Raw genomic sequence first — 21459 nt, 5'->3', positions numbered from 1 at the left:
CCTTATTGTTAGACTTGCGTACAGATACTAGTAGTTTATTTGCTGAGCGTAGGGTTGTAAGATTTATGTAGGGGGTAATAAGGCTAGTGAGTACTGGAGTATTACTAGGATGATAGAGGATCTTGTGTGTGATAACAACTTGGTAAAATAGAAGTTGACTATGGAGTTCTAGCCAACCAAGTTGCTTTAGATTGTGACAATGGTGGGTTCTAAATGGGGAGCTCGTGGCAAACCTGTCAATGTTATTATAGGAGGCTGCAAGTTTGTTGAGGTTGTTTTTAGAAAGATTGGTATAAATGGGTGAGGCGTAGAGGAGGGTAGAGATAAGATGGGTGTGGGCAATAGTAGTTCTAGCTGTTGGGAGTAAGGAAGGGTTTAATCCTGTAAAGGGAGCCTAGCTTTCTGTTAACTGATTTTATTGTAGTATTGATGTGTGTCAAAGGTAAGGTTGTGATCTATTGCTACTCCTAAGAGTTTGGTAGTTGGGTCGGGAGATATAACAGTGCCATTATTAGATAACACTGTGAAGTCTATTTGTGAGGACTTTCTTGTAGGATTGAAGAGCAGTAATTTTGTTTTGTGGGGGTTCAGGAGAAGGCAGCACTGTAGGAAACAGTTTTCCACTATGTTAAGTACATTTTGGGTGAGGGATTGGAGTTCAGATAATGAAGTAGCAGAGCATATTAATGTTGAACCATCTGCATATTGTATGCAGGTAGCTTAAGGAATTGTTCATTTAAGGTCATTAATAAAAATTGAGAATAGGAGAGGGCCCAAAACAGAGCCCTGAGGGACACCAATTGTAACAGGAAGATGTGTGGATAGTGCATTATCCCAGATCACAGCTTGTTGTCGGTTCTCTAGGTAGGAATTTAACCATCTTAGTGCATGTATATTAAGGGAGAGGGCTTTAAGTATATCCATAAGAAGCTGATGGTTAACCATATCGAAGGCTTTTGAAAGGTCAATAAAAAGTGTGGAAGATAGAGTGTTGTTATTACGATTTTTGTTGATGCAGTCAGAAAAGGATAAGAGGGCAGAGGTGGTGCTATGGCCTAAAACTATGCTGACAGCTAGCTAGTAAGTTATTTTGGAGAAGGTGGTTGAGTAGTTGTCGGTGGATGCATTTTTCCATTATTTTTGCTAAGGTAGAGAGTATGGCTATTGGTCGAAAGTTTGAGAGTTCAGTAGAGTTACCACCCTTATGTAGTGGGATGATATGGGAGATTTTCCAGATGGATGGGATATTTCCTTCAGTAATTGTCCTGTTTATTAGGATGAAAATGGGATAGGCTATGACTTTAGCTGCTTTTTGCAGATATTCAGCTGGTAGAAGGTCAACTGAGGGGGGTGCATGGTTTAAGTTTCTGGAGAAGGGTACAAATGAGGGATGCTGGAACTGGATGTAGATGAAATGAGGGAATTGAGCTAGTTATAGTGGATGACAGGCTTGTGCTAACAGGGGGTAGAGAATTTGCTAGGGATTGGATGGCCTCAGTAAAGAAGGTATTAAAGGCATCAGCAATATGCTTAGGATTGTTATGGGTAGTGCCTGATGGAGTTGGTGTTTTGGAGTGACCTGGATGTAAGAGTCTGTTTATACCTGAGCAGAACTTTTGTGGTTTGTGCTGGTGGGTTTGCTGGAGTTGAAAGTAAAAGTTTTTTTGTCAGTAAGTATAGATATTTTGGTAGCGTTCCTCAACTGTTTAAATTTTAGATGATCTGTTGGGGTTTTAGTAATTCTCCATTTGGGCCAGATTTTATTTCTAAGTGTGATTTTATGTCTGGTTTCATTTGTAAGCCATGGAACAGATGTAGTCCTATTTCTGATAGAGTGAGTAGGGGCATGGTAGTGTAGGATTTGTAAGAATTTACAGTTAAAGTATAACACTGCTTCCTATAGTTGGAGGTGTTTCAGTGGTGACCAGTCACATGCCTTAATGCCAGTCTGGAAGCATTCTAGGTACTTTGGGCAGTTGTGTCCCTGAAAAAAAATGTAAAAATCAAATGTCCTGAGATTTTTGGACAAAAATTATTTCCAATTTTTTATGTAATAATGCATAAAACAAATATTCTGTATCTAAAATATAAATAATATATATTAAAAGAAAATAAAGCAACTAAATGCTACAAGATACGCTATTTATTTTAAAAAAAAGTTAAGTTGTACTGACCGGTATCGTGTGTATCTGTAAAATCTAATGTTTGTACCACAAATGTCCCACTCACATATGATATGAAAAAGTGGCATTCTAGGTTAAATTTTTTGTTGGTCTGAGTAGTTCTATACAAGTTAGAGTTGGGAATATTGATGTTTTTGTCTGATTACATAGGTCAGTGAGTGGTCACTAATGTCATCAGGAAGGGTACCTGCTTTATATGTAAGGGGATGGTTGTTAACAAGGATCTAGTCTAAGGTTCTTTCTTTGTTATTAGGTTTATGTATTCTAGTGGGGGTGGTAATGATTTGGGAAAAAAACATATAGGTTTATAAGGGTAGTAGGCTTGGGTGAACTATGGGTAATCCAGTCTACATTAAAGTCACCCAGCACTATGGTTTCTTGTTGTAGGTAAGTAGAGAGCCAGCTAAGGATATTTTCAAGGGTATCAATGTTGTTTCCAGGAGGGAGGTAGGAGCAAATTAAATAGATGGATTTAAAGGCATTGATTTCAAGTTTAGCAGATAGGATTTCAGCATTACTGTCAGTGGGAAGTTGTACATTGAATGAAGTGATGTGTAGCCATGATTTGTAAAGAATGGCTACTCCCCCACCCTTTTTGGTTTTGCGGTCTATTCTCAAAATATTGTATCCAGGTGGGGTGATTTCATTGTCCTGGGTTGTTGGTTTAAGCCATGCTTCTGTGAGACATATGATGTCAAAAGAATGCACATCTAAGAGAGCATGAAGGTGGGGTACTTTATTATTAATGCTATGAATATTGAGGTGTGCTATAAGGAAAAAGTCAGAAGGTTTTGCTGGGGTGTAAGAGGTGGAGGGAATGTGTGTATGGGGGTCAGAGACATCTCTATTGTTGGGGCCAAGGTTGCGGTGAATGTCTCCATCTAATAGGAGGTATAGTTGAGGTCTATGTGTGAGCTTCAACGTTTTAGAGTAGATGTTGAGAGATTTTCTGAATTGAAGAAAAGGGCTAGTTTGTGATACTTTGGAAGCAGGTAGATAGAAGTTGATGTTATGTTAAAGTGGTTGTGGGAGGCAGCCTGAGTTGCAAGTAACGTTTGCTGGAAGGGATGGTGACATTCAGTAAAGGTGAGATGTTCATAGGCAGTTAGGATGTAGGGTATAGATAGCAAAGGTAGGGTAGTGAATAGGAGTAATAACTTTATGAGTTTAGATATAGGTAGTAGTGCCATAGTAAGGAGGATGATATAGGATAAAGTAGTGGTGGTAGGGGTTGGGAATGATATAAATATAAGAAATAGGGTGTGGGTTAAGAGAGGGTAGGAGAGAATTTATATCTAGTGTATAAGTATATAACGGAGCAGCAGTTAAATGTCTATGGGATAAGTATGCAATAGGTTAATGAGCAATAGTCAGGGATTGAGTGTTAAGGGAAGGGGTGTGGTTTTGGAGGTATAAGGGTAGGACCATTGGGGTGTGTGAGAATTGGGGGTAGGGTAGGGGAGTGGAGTGAGCCCATAGGGCGAATGGAGCGGGAAGAGCCAAAGGGTGAACAAGCTACAGAGAAAACAATCTGTAACCGAATAGATACAACAGCTGTGATGTAAGTATGTTACGAAAGAGTTTTACCTAAAAGAATCAGAGAAAAGGTGTAATAGGCAGGAGAAAACATAGGGAATAAAACTGGGAAGGATAACAGAGAGGAAAAGGGTCTAGCTATAAAGGTAACTAGTGGGGTACATATTGACACGTATGTATATAGGTTATGATTTTTTTATTAATTTTTTTTTTTTTTTATTTTAACCATTGATGTATTAAGGCTCGATTATAGCTTAATATTTGTGGTATTTGAATACTCACTTTTTATTATTTCTGTTATACTTATCAAAATAAATAAAATGTGTTTTGAAAAAAAAAAAAAAATAGTGAGTAATAGTGTACACCAGGGTGTATAGTACCACCTAGTGACGACAGGAGAAAATGGCAACCAGGGAAGGATATTTTTTCATGAAAGCCTAGTATATCACTTGGAGAGAGAAATGAATAAGTATAATCAGGACAGGCGAGAGGGACAAGCGGGCTGCAGTCGGCTGCTTAAACATACTGGAGGCGAGATGTATCTTTACTGGTTAAAGAGCAAACACTGAAATCTGAAAAAATATCTTGGTATTAGGCTATGTACACTGAGCCTTTTGGGGAATAGGGGATAACTGCACTGATGGCAAGTTGAGCAGTAAAGGCGTCTTCTCAAATAACAGGAGGAGATGTTCCTTTCTTATCTGTAGTTATGGATTTTAAATACAGTTTCTTTTGCTAGGAACAGAATGGAGCACCCAGGGTAGAAAGCTTTTTAAGATTAGTTGTGACAGGTTTTGCTTTGTTTTAGCCTTCATTTGTTTCTTATTGGCCACTTGAAACACGTCCTTCTTTTTTTGTACCTTTGATTTATTCTTGGCCATGTCTGCCTGACAGGAATGCACCTCTATTAAGTGTCGATGGTTAAAAAATAATGTGCTCCTTTATGAAATGTATAAGCACAGACAGTATTCTAAAGGTTGAGTAATCTTTTTTTTTTTTTTTTATCTACTACGTGGATGGTGGAGGCAGCAGCTTGAGGTGTGAGTGCAAATTATACAGTTCTGACTGCGATTCTGAACAGAAATAAGTAAATGCTTGCTTGCGTAAATAATATGCCACTCAATGGCATTTCTGTCAAGATTCCTCTCAAAGTTTTACAGTTGTGATGTTAACAAGCTGCCTACCACACAAAACGCATTTACTATATCAATGTCAATAGATGCTTTATGTATTCACCTTTTATTGTTTTTTGTTATAAGTCAGTTATTGTGGTTGCTGTGTGAGCAGAATGGTGGGAGACAGTGATTTCAATGGAGCCCTGTAACAACTTCACAATGAGGCTGGAGGGTTGGATTTTGATACTGCACTACTAAATCATCAGGAGAAAATTGCTGAATGAAATCTATTTACTGGGTTTCAATCCAGCAAAATAATATCTCCCATACAATCTAAAATGAGTAAACTATTCATATTATGGAAGAAGGAACTGAAGGTGTTTAGTGACAGAATAACATTGCAACAGTACCCTCCAAGATGACTTAGAGTGAATAAATGCCCTGCCTGTACATTTGCTAATGATGATCTGGATTGATGGGGAAAGATCTCAGAAAGCCAGTTTGATGTGCACCAAGAAATGGTTACATATTTTAATTAAGTATGATCAATGTAAGCGTGATCATCTTGTATTAAAAATTAAGGAATTGGAGAGTGAATTGAAAGTAAAAAAAATCATCCTAATAAGTTGAAAATTGATGAATTTAATAATGAGCTTACCAGGTGAAGAAATAAGGTGTGAATTGGAAGATCCAGCCACTTTCTAAACATGTATATTCCTTGCTTAGCAGGGATTACTTTTGTTCCAACTGTTTTCCAGTCCTGGAACAATATAGTTATTGATTTATTTAGACTCTGCAGAAAGATTTACTTACATGAATGGTTTAGTATAGCAAGTAACCGTGACGCTATTGCGGGTGATGGAATGGTGATAGACGGTTTTATTACAGCAAATGAACAATTGTGTGATATTGATTTAAGTGATTTGTCTGTGTACTCATTTGAAGGTGATTCATTTGAAAGTATATTGGGTGATGAAATGCAGAGTGATAACATAGCAGATAAAGGTTATGTCTGTCTTTTCGGCTTTTCCCGGTTAGGGGTCGCCACAGCGGAACTCCGGTCCGCTAATGATTGGCAGTCAAAAGGTTATGGTGTTACTGAAATCCATGAGTTTAAAAGCAATAGTGCTTTCATTCCTATCAAAATTAAAGTGTTATTAATGTATTTGATAAAATCTGCAAAAATGAACTGTGGGTTAGATTCTACGAACCGGGACTTAGGCATAATGTGTATAATCTAAGTAAAGTGGAATGGGAAGTGCTTAGATGGTTTAAGTCAATGAAACATGAATTGGTAGTAAGTAAAGCTGATAAAGGGGGGAAATGCTGCAATCATGGACATACATTTTTCCCTGGCAATGTGTTACACATTGTTGATAAGTTATTTTAACATTTGAAGGAGGGGATGAATGTGTTTTTTTTTTTTTTGGGGGGGGGTTGAGCCAAGAAGATGTCAGTATGCTGTTTTTATAAATTCTCCACAGCAGTGTTTTTTTATGCTGTTTCTAAAATCCATAAATCACTGCATTGTCCTCTAGGTAGATCCATTATATCTGGGGTGGGAAATTATTTGCAGAGACCTAGGCTACTGCTGGATAAAATTTTGAAGGACCTTGTATCTTTAGCTCCCCCTTATGACAAGAACACTGTTGAGGTTGTTACTAGGTTCATAATATACATTGGTCTACTAATTATTATTGGTTAAGCATGGATGTTAAATGTTTACATATCTACAGCATACTTATGGTATTAAAGCAGTGTCACACTACTTGGGTGAGGGACCTTTTTCTTCATTTATTTTATCCCTGTTACATTTGTGTCTATCACTTAATGTGTTTACTTTCGAAAGAAAATAGTTTATGCAAAGGAAGGGTACTGCTATGGGAGTATCATATGATCCTGCATATGCTAATATTTTTATGGCTGAATTTGACAGACAGCACATGGATTTGGATAAATTCATGGTTGACAATGTGACAGAATAGGTAAAATACACTACCGATTTACCTTTGTTATGTAAGGATGACAAGCAATGTGATATTGAGTTTGTTAACATGTTAAAAAAAATAATAATTCCTGGAGTTCCATCAATTCCGTAATAAACCCAGAATCAGGTAGCAATCCTTGGCCAAACCCTGACAAAACACCCACTGAAATAGATTCACTCTTTAATTCTTATTTCATCAACACCATAGCTAATCTAACTGCCACCCTTCCTTCTATCCCATCCACCCAACATACTCCTGCTCCTCTTTCCATCAGCTTTCACTTTCTCACCCATCCCCACCAACACAATAAAAAATCTCCTTCAAAAACTCAAAACTTGCACCAATGCCACAGACAATCTACCTCCCAAGTTCCTACAAATCTCTGCCAGTTCTATAGCCTATCCCATCAGCATACTTATTAACAGATGTATTCTGGAATCCTACATACCCACTATTTGGAAAAAGGCATATATTCTGCCTCTCTATAAAGGAGGCACTAACACAGACATCTCTAACTTCTGATCCATTGCTATCCTCTCACCCATTTCTAAGATTATGGAAAAATGCATCCACACCCAGCTTATTCAATATGTGCTTCACAATCAAATCCTTTCTCTCACCCAGCATGGATTTTGGCCAGGCCATAGAAGTACTACAGCTCTCGTGTCCTTCCCTGACACAGGTAACCAGGCCCAAGATGATGGCAAAGTCATCTCCTCTCTCTTTTTAGACCTCTCGAAGGCCTTTGATACACTGTCTCACTCTCTCCTTCTCACTAAACTGACTGGCATAGGCAACTCACCCCCATCCCTAGACTGGTTCTCAAACTACCTCACAAACAGGCAGCAATCAACCAAATGGCAAAATTCCTTCACTCCTCACCCTGACACAACAACAGGTCTTCCACAAGAATCAATACTAGGGCCCCTTTTGTTCAGCATCTTTATCAATAACGTCCACACTTCTCTTATTCAAAGTACTGTCATCCAATATTCAGATGATTCTACAATCATCTGTGTGCCAACTCCCTATCTGAACTACACCAACTCACAAAAGATGCCCTCACTACTACTATAGGGATGCCCAATAACCATCTCGCCCTAAATCCCAACAAAACAAAACTTGTTCTTTTTCTACCCCAAAACTCCACTCTACTAATCAAAGAAAATTTCACCATCCAAGCCCAAAACAGCACTACAATTTACCAAACTGTTAGGTGTCATCACAGATGAAAACTTAACATTTGACCTACACATCCAAACCAATATAAAAAAACACACCAAAAACTGGGCACCCTCTATAGGCACAAACACTTCCTCTGCCATTCTGCAAAGCTATCTTTAACCTCTTCCTTCTTAGTACCATCTGTTCTTTATGGTGCACCTCTTCTGACCAATATCCAGGCCTCTCTAAAATCCAAACTAGCCTCATGCTACAATAAAATCGCTAAATTTGTAACAAATGCAAAGTATTCTTCCCACCAGTGCTCATCTCTGCACCTTCTAAACTAGCTGGAACTACCACATCATCTGTCACTTATCTAATTAACCACTGCACACAGATTTATTTACACATCATCTAACTGCCCTTCCTGGTCTTCTCTTCTCACACAATATCAACCAAACAGACCTCTCTGATCCACTAACCAGCTACTCCTAAATGTAGTGAAACCAGCCCATGCAGAAGGAGAAATGCACTATCCTTTCATGGTAGCCAAGTTTTGGAATTCTCTCCCACTGTCTATAAGGTCTATCAGCAGGGCCCCACTCTTTAAGAAATCCCTGAAGCAACACCTTTCCTCACTATGGCAGTGCAGCTGTACAAAGGCTATAGTTCCTATAACCTTAACCCCCTCTCCCCCTGCCTCCCCCTTCTCTAACTCTTCACTATCTTGCCCTATATATCCTGAGACTTGTATTTAACTACTGGGATGGACTAGACGTCTACATTTACTACTCTAAATTAAAGTTATATCTTTATCTGCTCTTATCACCAGACTGTGTTTTTGAAATCCTAAACTCTTCCTATAGTTTAACCTTCAACCACACTCTACTGCCTATTCTGGCAATTGGTCTTACTGTTCAAACCTTCTATCTAGATATTAGTATATTTCATCTTGTGTAGATCTCACTGCAAGCAGTTCCTATCACCATCTACTGCGTATTATGTATATTGGCCTTAGTCATTAAACCTTCTACCTAGATAGTACTATATTTCACCTTGCATAGATTTCACCTCAAACTCTTCCTATCACCAACTGGATCTACTGCATATTATGTATATTCATCTTGTTCATTTTGTATTGTTAATAGCTATGATCTAGCCCATCATTGATTGGAGTTGTATTGAACTATTGCATGTTGTTCAGAATGTTCTGTCTATTAGTTCTCCACTTTATGCTGCTGTATTGAATTTGTACTATGCTGCACTAAACTAACATTTGCTTTATAATATATGTATACTGCTTCTCCCATATTATACTATATATGTACCATGTAATACTTATTCTGGGTTTATGGAGCTTTTCTGCCCAGGCCTCCACTGAAAATGGACTCCCCTTGGCCCAGTGGAGTATCCTAGTAAACAAATGCAAATAAATAAATAAATAAATAATTGGGGTTTAGAGTTCGATTTCAGTATCACTGATGTATCTTTTCATTTTTTAAATGTAACATTGATGGGTGTAATAGGATTACCTCTTCAATTAAAATCATATAGAAAATAGACATCTACAATAATTACCTGCATGCTACAAGTGCCCATTCATAACATTTAATTTGTATGTTGCCACTATGTGAGTTTACAAGGTTAAGTAATAACACAACGGAGAGGGAAGTGTTTACAGTATGGATTTAAGATGGCAAGTAGATTTAAGAAGAAGGAATATTCAGATGGATTAATCCAACTATGTAAAAGTAATGTTTTTGGTAATATCTTGAGAAATGTGGGGGCTAATAGAAGGCACGATTGTGGGGAGAGTATGGGGAAAAGTACATAGAGTGACAATACTACTGGTAAAAGTAATGAATCATTGTTTTGTGTTAATAAATATTCCACTTTTTCTGAGATTTGTATACATGTTATTAAGTTTGATTGGCATATGCTTATAACTGACAGTGTGTTACATAACATACAACTTAGGATCCCCAAAGTCTCCTATAGTAGGGTTTTAAATATAGGAGAAATACTATCCTCTAAGTTCCCAATTATTTCCAAATTGTATAGTAGAAAGGGAATGTTTAGAGGTGAGAATTGTAATATATGTAGGAATCTATTTGTTGGTAGTGAATTTAATATGTGATAAAGTACATGGGTTGTTTGAATCTTATAAAATTGTTTTTCAACTAGGGTTATGCATGGCATTAAATGCAGTTATGAGCAGGCAAAATGCTATATTGGACAAACAAAAATGATGCTGAAGGTTAGAAAGCAGGAACATTTCTCTAACATTCATATCAGAAATGCATCTAGTAGTGTAAATATGCATCACTTGAGTATCGCAATAATACCATAGAAAACTTTAGGTTTTACCTAGACTTCGTTTATTTAGAGGGGGAGATGTGGTACATGATTTAAATAAATTTGAAACTAAAATTATCATAAAATAGTGTACCATGATATCCCTTGGTGTGAATAACGAAATAGCCCAGGAATACTTAATTTAATATATTTCTATTAAACTGTTAATTTTTGTATTCATATGTAGCAAACTAGTTTGTTAAACTGCATTTAATGTGGGTTTGTGACTTGAATTATATAAGTGGTATGGTCTCATTAAATGTGAACAACTGTTAATTATGATGTATTACTTAAACGATGGCTTTAGATAATTTTATTGTTTTTGTTTGTTTACTTTAATGTCAACAATTTTCATTTGCATATTAAAATATCAAGGCCGTTTATCTAGAAAGCACGGAAGCTTTAATATAGACTTGTTAGCAAAAGAACTCTGTAAGTTAAATACATTTGGCTTCACCTTAGTCTTGCATCATCACGTGTCGGGAAGATACTGGAGAATAATAATTCTAATATGTCCTTATGCTAGAAACGATGCTTTCCTATACATATAACACAGGTGAGAAAACAGGCAATCTTTAACAAAATATTAGATTTAAAATGGGGGGTTGTTATTAATCGCAGTCTTCAGAAGTCTATGCAGTTAATCAGATTTATCAGCTCTTAAAATCCCAGGGTCAAAGCTGTTTCAAAATTTATTAAGCTGAACTAAAAGCCTGATTGTAGATGATGTAGCACTTAAATACAGAAATGAAATCATCCTTATAATCATCCCATATGTCCCCGATTCATAACACTCACAGCATTGTAAATGAATTTTAACTGACTCTGTCATTAATAACTAAATGTAACTGGTTTAACTTAATTCAGTGTATCACTTTGGATCATCTTTGTCTTTCGGCTTGCTAAAATTACACATAAATTACATCCTAATATGTGGAGAATACCTATGTTCCTGCTAACCTTAAAGGGTTTTGAGCCTTGGCATATGGAAGAACTCACAGAATCTAAAGATATTAGTAGAAAGCTGTAATGTTACGAAACACAACGTAGTGTGTGTGTCGTTTAGTAAGAGAAGATCTTGAGCTAAACACAAAATCTCAGAATAGCAGCATGAAATAAATTATTTGTAGGACTGCTTAACTATAATAACAATACAATTCAGAAAAAGTGAAACAATATGTAAAGATTTCTAAAATATTATAAAACTAGAATATTCCACCTTGAAGACAATAAACACCAATGACTCTTGAGAAATTAACATTTCAGTTATTTTAATTGAATCCTAAAGATCAAAAACACTTAACTGCATATTTAAAGTTGATATCATTAAGAAATTATATTAAAGGCATACATAACACTAAAACTCAACAGCAGTAATGCTGGCATATTATCTTGGATCTATGTTGATAGATCGAAAGTACGTTTCAGCGAAACGTACATGAAGGAACTCACTTTCGTGAAAGTGCATTTTATCGAAAATGCACTTTCACGAAAAAAAAAAAACACACCAAAAAACTTTCACAAATAAACAGTACTCACGTTTATGTAGGGAGGGCAAGCCCACCTGCACCCTCCCATGTGGGGGAGGTTGTGCCCCCCACACACCCCTTACTTTAATATTCTCACTCCGAGATCGCATTACAGTGGTGAAGTGAATATTCCCTTATCCCCACTGTACCGTGATGTAAGCAACACTTTGCTTAGTTGTACAATCCACACTACATGTTGATTACAGCTAAATCTACATGCAAACCGCGTGTTTTTTTTCTTTTTTTTTGCGAAAGTGCATTTTCGATAAAATGCACTTTTGCGAAAGTGAATTCGCTCAAGTATGTTTCACTTAAAAGTACTTTCGATATTCAGATCAGCACCCATTATCTCACATTAAGCCTTACTTTCAAGTTTCATATTTCATTAAATACACCATAAGTGCAGATATCTGTTTGTTAGATTTTCTTAGCAACAACAATATAAAGACCCTATCTAAGGACCAGGTTGAAAAATTAGCATGACCTAATAAAAATGCCTGAATAACAGATATATATTAACCCAAAGAAAAATATAAAATCTCCTGGAGCTGACAGAATTCCAGATAAAATATATAAAAAGCTCATGAAGGCAACTGTGATTAAGTTTAATTTTCTCATGGTGGAAAAGATTCTTAAATCAAAGTGGGTTTGTATGGGAAAGGTAAATGCAAGAAAAATAAAGATTCCTAAATCAAAGTGGGTTTGTATGGGAAAGGCAAATGCAAGAAAAAAATACGAGAATCTCTCTGCTATTTAATCAAACATCCAGTTTCAATCACGGAAAACTTTTATTTACTTCAGACTCAGAAAAAAGGCTTTGTAACTACAAATTGGAGCTATACTTGATTAGCTCGAAGAAAAATGGAGTTCCAAACATAATTTATCTATTTAATATTGTTTTTATACAATTCTTATTCAGTGATTGAAGGAGGACCATGCATCTTTGCATTCATTTTTCAGCAGAGATGTGAAACAAGGTTGTCCACTATGCCTTTCCTCTTCACATTTTGTCACTGTCCATTAGCGCAAACTATTATGAGAAGTTAAGCCATGCTGGAATTTGAAACTAAAACTAGGAATAAAAGTGAAGCTCCATCATTTGCAGATGATATTCTTATTTTTTTTCACCCAAAAAAGGAGTTTGTTGACATTGTATTTTTATGACATTTATGTAAAAATGTTGAAATTTAATGTTGAACCTAGCCAGACCCTTAGATATTTATAGTTCTATACTATTTCTAAGAGGTCAGTGTTGCTGACTGTGATCGTCCATTTGATGGGGCCCTGGCAAGCTTTTGTGTTGCACCAAAACGTATAGCTTTATTGCTCTTCATGTTTGTGTGTCTCAAACCAAGTGCTGATCTTAGAGATGTCTTGCTCCAGTTGTTCTATGATGCTGCTGGGTGTAGGGACTGACCTATCAATAACCGTTTTGTCTACGTAAAAAGATAATTGAAGGATGTAGTGATCAACTAGACATTGATTGATAAACAGTGACAATAGTATAAGGGAGAGGATAGAGCCCTGTGGAACACCTTTGAGAAGGTGTGCAGTATTTGTAGATCTTGAACTGATGTGGACCCAATATATCTATCAGGGGGAAAGTCTTGAAGCTGCTCTCAAGTCTGTATGTTGCTTCTGGGTGCAGTAAGTGTGTTTTACAGTTCAGGGTGATCAACAGAGTCAAAAGCTTTTGCAAAGTCAATAAAAACAGCAGCAGTTTGGAGGAACTTGTCCCTATGTTACAGCATGTCATCTATGGGGGTGTAAAGGGCAATCATTGTGCTTCTCACTAACTAGAAGCCATGTTGGTGGGGCAAAAGGATTCTATAACTTTGGCAGTATTGTTTTAGCTGATTGTTGATAAGCTTCTCAAGAACTGGAGGGTAAAAATGGGTCTGAAATCTTTTACTAATGGGTTAATGGTTTGGGGGATGGGAGTACCTTTGGTTATTTTCCACTGGGCTGGTGGGATGCCTTTGGTTATGGGAAGGTTGCACGGGTATTATAATGGCTGGATTAGGTAGTCTTTGCAATGCATGATGAACCAGGGGTGCAGTCCATCACTCACAAGATGGGCATCAGATAGTACATTTTCATATTGCTTAGCAAAGTCTTTAGCTGAGATATCTTTAAAGTAGAGCAGAGGTGTGTGTCAATGGTAAAGGCTGTAGAGGAAGGTGAGCTGGTGTGATTAGGGATAATGGGAAAGGTATGGCAAAAATTCTTTAAGAAAATCTGTAGGTGACAGGAACTAAAGCTTTTCTGATGAAGCCTTTATGCGTGGGTTCTTTTTGTGGGGTGCACCCTGTAACATCATTTAATTTCCAGAATTCTTTTTTCTGGTTGTATTGAATTAGAGTCATTAGTTGAGGAGGATTATTAGTGGGAATATACTTGTAAATCGTGTTTTATAAGATGGAATGTTCCACCTACAGATCTTTAACTTGATTTGGCATTGAACAGGTAGGTGTACTTAGGAAAGCGGAAGCTTAGGTTAGGAATGTCCTGTTTAACCCAAGATTTTGTGTTAATAAAACGTTGTAGTTTTTCACATCTGTTCAACATGCTGCCTGTGTTTATCATTACAATGTTGAGGCAGTATTTAGGCAATAATAGGGGGGCCTGGGTTTGGTTCTGCAAAACTCTGTAAAAGTTGTATCTAAATTAGGGAGTGAGTTTAATTTTTGTGGCAGTTATCCATTTTCAGACCAGGTGGTGATAACTATGATTTGTCTGAGCATTTGGGACAGGATGGGGATGCATGAAAAAGCAGTCTATATTTATGTGGAAGAATTTGTGTTCAGGGTAGACTGTGGGTATTTGAAATAGCATTTCTTGTAGATGATGGTTTGAGTGTGTAGTAAAATGGGTTTCAGTTTAAGGGAGAAAGTATTTCTAGAGGGAGTGTGCTGGAATGTAGATTAAAATGCAGAGAGTGGTAAGGAGTGGACAGTAGCTGATTAGATGTGTCATTTTTTATAGTTTGTGGGAGACTGTGCTGTTAGTTTGTGATGTGGATTGGATAATATGAATGGTAGACCTAGGTGTTTTTAGAGTGTGACATTTGATACATAATTATTAAATGGAATATAAAGAGACTGAGGGGATACAGGAGTGACGGTTATGAAGGTAAGAGACTTCCAACTAAAAAAATGGGGAGGGGAGTAAAGATTGTTTGAAATAGTTGTTGGGCAATTAATTGTGATGAGACTACACAGTTAAGTGAGTGAGGGCAGACTAAAATATTTTTTGTGTCTTTAAGAGGGTGGGAAATGGGAAGAGTAGTGGGTGGAGACTACTGAGTATAAAAGTAATGACCTAGGGGTGGTTGGGAAATTGAGTGCAAGAGGGGAATGAAGTGGGCAGAGACACTGCAGAGTAATAACCAATCACATGCATGAGCAGTTCTGCAAATGTCTTATCTGTTAAAATGATGGCTAGCCAAATTTAGCTGCACAGAACGTTAATGCCTTCACAACGTATGTGTGAGTCGGCCTTTAGGGGGCTATTTGAATGCATATGCCTTGACTACTTTTACTCTCCCTACTTGTAAAGGCTTTCAGTAAAGTAATTACAGACAGCAATGCTGCAGTAAACCGAAATTATTTGAAATTCTTAGCTCCTTCTTACATGGTTTGTAGACCTCCTCCCTGTGAGTGTCATCTTAGCCAACTAAAAAAATGGAAATGATGCTACGTTCTCCTGAGGAAACTAAATAGAAAAAACAAATAAATAAATAAGGGTAGGCCAAACATTCACTTAATGCAGATCTGAGCCGAAGGATAAGAAGGCTGAACAGCATTCAGATTGGCAATGGCACTGTAGCACAGTCAAAGAAAGATGAGGGCAGTCTAGAGTCAATTAAAGTCAGAGATGAAGGTATCTAATGGATGAAAGTTTCAAACATGGCCATTCTGGAGAGGGATGAATACAACCACTTACTAATAATGAGACGTAAGCTAGAGCTGTTGCCAAAAGATATTGCTATTGCTCTGATAAAGTTCATTTTAAAAAATAGGAAAAAACACAAATAGACCAATAAATGATTATTGTGAAATTACAGAATTCAGTTTTTTTTTTGTAGTGTATTCGAAGTATTAAGTTATGCTCTAGCATCAGTCATAGAAAAAAAAGGAAAAGACCGTAGGATACCAGAGTGATGAGGACAGTATAGTGGGAAAGTCAAAAGCATCGCTTACATGGAAGGAAAGTAATGACACACGGCTGCTGAACCTGTTAGTAGACATAAAACAGGATTAGTATTTATAAATATCTAAAATGTCTATGGGTTGGAGATGTAGTTAAAAAGTTTTAGCTACATCTACAGGCAATACCCAGACAAGTATATAAGACTAGTAGTATAAATACCACCTTGGATCTCCCTTGAGGTGATTAGCCTAGGGAAACTAACCCTGTTAGCCAGGGAAAAGTGAAATAAATAAATAAATAAATCATGGTTTCTATCCCTAGAAATGGTGTTAGGGTAACGTGTGTGTGTGTGTGTGTGTGTGTGTGTGTGTGTGTGTGTGTGTGTGTGTGTGTGTGTGTGTGTGTGTGTGTGTATATATATATATATATATATATATATATATATATGTATAGATATATATGGATCTACTGTATAAGTTTGAAAATACACTTCTTCAAACTCACACAGTAGACCCTGGGTTACGCGAAAGTGCACTTAATCGAAAGTACACTTTCGTGAAACCCGCTTCAGCGAACGGACTACTACTGATTTTAGTGCAGTAGTTACGGACCTCAGGGTTAAGGCGCGAGTAATGGTAAGGGGATAGCCCTACTAGCTATCCCCTTACCATGACCCACACCCTAACCCTAAGGTCCATAACTACCGCACCACAGTGGAAGACATAGCATGTTTTCCTGCTGTCCTCCACTGTGGTGCGATCCGTTCGTAGAAGCTGAGTTTGCAAAAGTGCACTTTCAAATAAGTGCACTTTTGCGTAACTGAGTGGTCTACTGCTCTTTTTCAAATATGTGGTATTCAATGAAAAGCAGTAGACCCATATATATATATATATATATATATATATATATATATATATATATATATGTGTGTGTGTGTGTGTGTGTGTGTGTGTGTGTGTGTGTGTGTGTGTGTGTGTGTGTGTGTATATATATATATATATATATATATATATATATATATATATATATAAATGCCAGGTTTTTGTGATATAAAAAAATGAGACCACAATAAATCATTTCAAAACTTTTCCCACCTTTAATGTGACTTATAACCTGTACAATTCAATTGAAAAACAAACAAATAAAATATAAAAAATAAAAAACATGCAATAAGATGGTTGCATAAGTGTACACATCCTTAAACTAATACTTTGTTGAAGCACCTTTTGATTTAATTACAGCATTCAGTCTTCTTGGGTACACACCTGCCATCAATTAAAGAGACTCTGATTAACCCCAAATAAAGTTCAGCTGTCCTAGTAGGATTTTCCTGACATTTACTCAGTTACCTGTTACAGCAAAAGCTGTGGTTAGCAGAGAGCTTACAAAGCATCAAAGGGATCTCATTGTTGAAAGGCATCAGTCAGGAGTAGGGTACAAAAAAATTTCCACAGCATTGGATATACCATGGAACACAATGAAGACAGTCATCAAAAAGTGGAAATATATGGGACAACAGTGACATTGCAAAGAACTTGATGTCCCTCCAAAATTGATGAAAAGACAAGATGAAAACTGTTCAGAGAGGCTGCCAAGAGGCCTACAGCAACACTGAAGGAGCTGCAGGAATTTCTGGCAAGTACTGGTTGTGTACTACATGTGACAACAATCTCCTGTATTCTCCATATGTCTGGGCTATGGGGTAGGCTTGCAAAAAGGAAGCCTTTTCTTAGACAGAAAAACATCCAGGCCCAGCTAAAATTTGCAGAGCAATACATCAAGTCTCCCAAAAGCATGTGGTAAAATGTGCTATCGTCTGATGAGACCAAGGTTGAACTTTTTGGCCACAGTTCCAAAAGGTACACTTGGTGCAAAAACAACACTTTGTATCACCAAAAGAACACCATCCCCACAGTTAAGCATAGTGGTGGCAGCATCATGCTTTGGGGTTGCTTTTCTACAGATGGAATTGGGGCTTTAGTCAAGGTGGAGGGAATTATGAACAGTTAAAAATACCAGTCACTTTTGGCCCAAAACCTTCGGGCATCTGCTAGAAAGCTGAAGATGAAGAGGAATTTCACCTTTCAACATGACCATGACCGCAAGCATACATCCAAATCAACAAAAGAATGACTTCACCAGAAGAAAATTAAAGTTTTGGAATGGCCCAGCTAGAGCCCAAACCTAAATCCAATAGAAAATCTGTGGGATGACAGATGCCCTTGCAGTCTGACAGATTTGGAGTGCTTTGGCAAGGAAGAGTGGGCAAATATTGCCAAGTCAAGATGTGCCATGCTGATAGACTCCTACCCAAGAAGACTGAATGCCGTAATTAAATCAAAAGGGGATTCAACAAAGTATTAGTTTAAGGGTGTGCACACTTATGCAACCAGTTGGTTGTACGTTTTTTATTTTTTATATTTTCCCCCCTAACAGATTTGTTTTTTTTTCAGTTGAATTGTGCAGGTTATAGATCACATTAAAGGTGGGTAAAGTTTTGAAATTATTTATTGTGTCTCATTTTTTTATATCACAAAAACCTGGCATTTTATTTTATATCCATTGTGTGTGTGTGTGTGTATAGATATATATATATATATATATATATATATATATATATATATATACACACACACACACACACACACACACACACATATATATATATATATATATATATATATATACAGACATATATACACACACACATATATATATATATATATATATATATATATATATATATATATATATATATATATATATATATATATATATATATATATATATTTGGAGAGCCGTGCTCTAAGTCACTGAAAGCACCATATTTATTAATGCATTATGTTACTGGGAAAGGGATAATTTCTTCCAGAACTTTGGAAAGCTGGAGGCGTAAAACAATACATTTGTAATTCTCAGGGTAGGAAACATTGTCAGGTTTGAGAATCAGAGCACTGGTAGCTATATTCCAGAAGTTTCTCAAGTTGCAGGAGCTGGAGGACTTGTTAACAATGTCACTGAGGAGGAAGGCTGAATGTTTCACTAAACTTGGGAAAAGCCCAGTAAATAAATAATTACATAAAAAAAGAAAGCGAGGCTGAATTACTGGTGAGTTTGTTCATATGACTTCCAGGGATTTTGGTGAAGTAAAATGTTATGGCTTGAAATGCCAAACAAGAGGTCTGTGCCATGGGAAACAATATTTGTGGGAGTGACGGAAAGCCCACTGAAAGATTTCTTAACTCAGTCAGGCCTAGTGACACCCATAGCTCCTTATGGCATTCAGAACTTTTTTGGGTCTGGCTTCATTTGACTTTTCATGAAATTGTGAGTTTCAAGCAAGCAGGTTTACTGTTGTTCATGCTGTCTGTTTTCAATGTGCAACTAACGTTTTTTTAACAAATGGCAGTCACTGTTTGTGTTGTAGAATTTGAAAGCAGTGTTAGTAGCATAATTGCCTTTGGTGCAGAAGGCTATGGATTTTACTCCTATACCATGTAGATGGAGTGCTGACATTGCAGTGCCCTTTTGACTGTGGATTATTTGGTGCATTTTAAAGGGGGATTGGGGTTCTGCACTCCTGAGTGTGTCCTCCTTTGTATGAGATGCCTAGTAACTATGAACTTGTTGTTGGGTTGTCAGTCATTCCCTATTGCATTATTACCAGTTTACCAATTTTTTAATGTAACATAGGCTATTAATTTTTCAAGGGCAGCGGGTACTGAATGTGTAGATGAATTATTAAAACAAACTCTTCATTAGTTACAGATCTCTTTAATGTGCAATTATTCGGATGACTTTTACTTCTACAGAGATTGTGCTTATTGACTGATATTGGTGGATTGTAATGACAGAAGTCTGAGTCGACTTTTATGGTTAAAATGTTCCAAAACGGGCAGTTTTGTCATTATAGGATCCTACATTTTGTTTGATTGCTTACTGGAAAAATGTTCAAAACTACAAATTTAAAGCACATTCTAACAAGTGGTCCTGTATTATACAAGGAATATAAATTATACAATTAGGAAGGTGAATCAAAGAACACGTACATGTATGCATACCTTTATGCATGGCCCTAAAATGTGTGCAAGGAGCCTATGGATTGAAAACAGCCCAAAGGTAAACTTAATTTTCCACTGGTCAGATGCATTTTATTTGAATGTGGGTTTTAATGCCATTTCAATTGAATGTGGGTTTCAATGGCAGAGAAGTTTACTGCTCACCCTAAGTCTGTTTTCATTCTGAAACTGTTATGTTTGTTTAGCAAATGGATATCAGTATTTGTGCATTTTATTTCAATATCTATAATCACTGCAGAAGGAAATAAGAAAAAAGTATGCACACTGATAGGTTTGAACAGTGTTTATGGTAACTGGGCAGAAATAGCCAAGTAATGGAACACTGGAATGGCTGGGAAGGGGGCTGCTGTGGGTGGGTGGGGGGGTCTTCAGGAGTGGCTGCTCTGGGGGAGAGGGTGCAATCTATTACCCTGTCTAGGGCCCCATTTGACCATGATCTGGCTCTGTATGAAGGGGTTTAGGGAGTTGAGCATGGACATATTAAGAGAGAACATTCAACTATAGTTTGAACATTCTTCATTGTTTCAAAAGTGAGAGGGCTGGAACAGAAAAGGAAGAACGAAGAACAGACATTTCAAGTCAGACCTGAGAGTATATTAATTAACAAAGTGGTACTGTCAGAATTATAAGGTGGCTGTGGTGTTGCTCAAGGTGAGACAGAGGTACATAAGGAGCAGTGGTGTGGAGCTAGCTGTAAGATGTGGACCATCTCAATGAACAGGTAAAGGTTTGGTGATGATGAACATGATGATAGCTTAGACATCAACAACCCTGCACTAAAACTCTGAAACAAGGCTGACAGAAATGACAACTCACTGAATCCTTTTAATCAATAAGTATTTGTTTCACATTAAATTACAATACGACTTCATAATATATATTGTACAGTTCTGTAGAGGCTTCCTTCACTCCTCTGTGTATTATGTGTTAGAAGCACTAGGTTACACATAATCACACATAAGTGTAACCAAACTACTGAAACTGATTTACAGATTTCTTAGGTAAATACAAAGCTAGTAGTCTGATGACTGTTATAAGTGTAGCTATTAACCAGAGGTCAAAGGACAAGGCACAGTGACCAGACAAACCACCACCTTGGCTGGTACCAAAGTTGCCTGGTGTTACAGGTAAGACTTTTGCCAGGCTTTATAGTTTATCCTTACTGATGAGGCTGCACAGAAGAGCTTTAAGAAAACTGCAGCAATATATTTAAGGAAGGCTCTAGGAAGGCTCTAAGGAGCCAGAGGGCCAATCACACCCTCTTCATTGTTGGTAAAAGTAAAGATATGATACAAAAGAATACGATAAAAAAAATCTTTGATAACATTTTGAAATGTAAATGCAGCTTGGGTCTACAA

General features: G+C 37.0%; 1 protein-coding gene and 1 long non-coding RNA gene across 6 annotated transcripts in view; both read right to left on the bottom strand.

Moving 5' to 3' along the window:
• PLPPR2 (phospholipid phosphatase related 2) overlaps positions 1–21459 on the bottom strand; it is a 504385-nt gene that overhangs the window by 400769 nt on the left and 82157 nt on the right. The window lies entirely within an intron of this gene.
• LOC122812242 overlaps positions 4523–21459 on the bottom strand; it is an 18635-nt gene continuing 1698 nt past the window's right edge. Inside the window, exons 2-3 of the long non-coding RNA XR_006366374.1 lie at positions 19771–19773; positions 4523–4606 (exon numbers count right to left, since the gene is read on the bottom strand). This is a non-coding gene — a long non-coding RNA (uncharacterized LOC122812242). The remainder of the gene's footprint in view (positions 4607–19770; positions 19774–21459) is intronic.

The sequence above is a fragment of the Protopterus annectens genome, chromosome 9.part0, assembly GCF_019279795.1.
Source record: "Protopterus annectens isolate FY-2018-M chromosome 9.part0, PAN1.0, whole genome shotgun sequence".
Taxonomy (NCBI): Eukaryota; Metazoa; Chordata; order Ceratodontiformes; family Protopteridae; genus Protopterus; species Protopterus annectens.
Note: the sequence above shows the minus strand (reverse complement) of the source record. Positions and strands in the feature narration are given on the sequence as shown.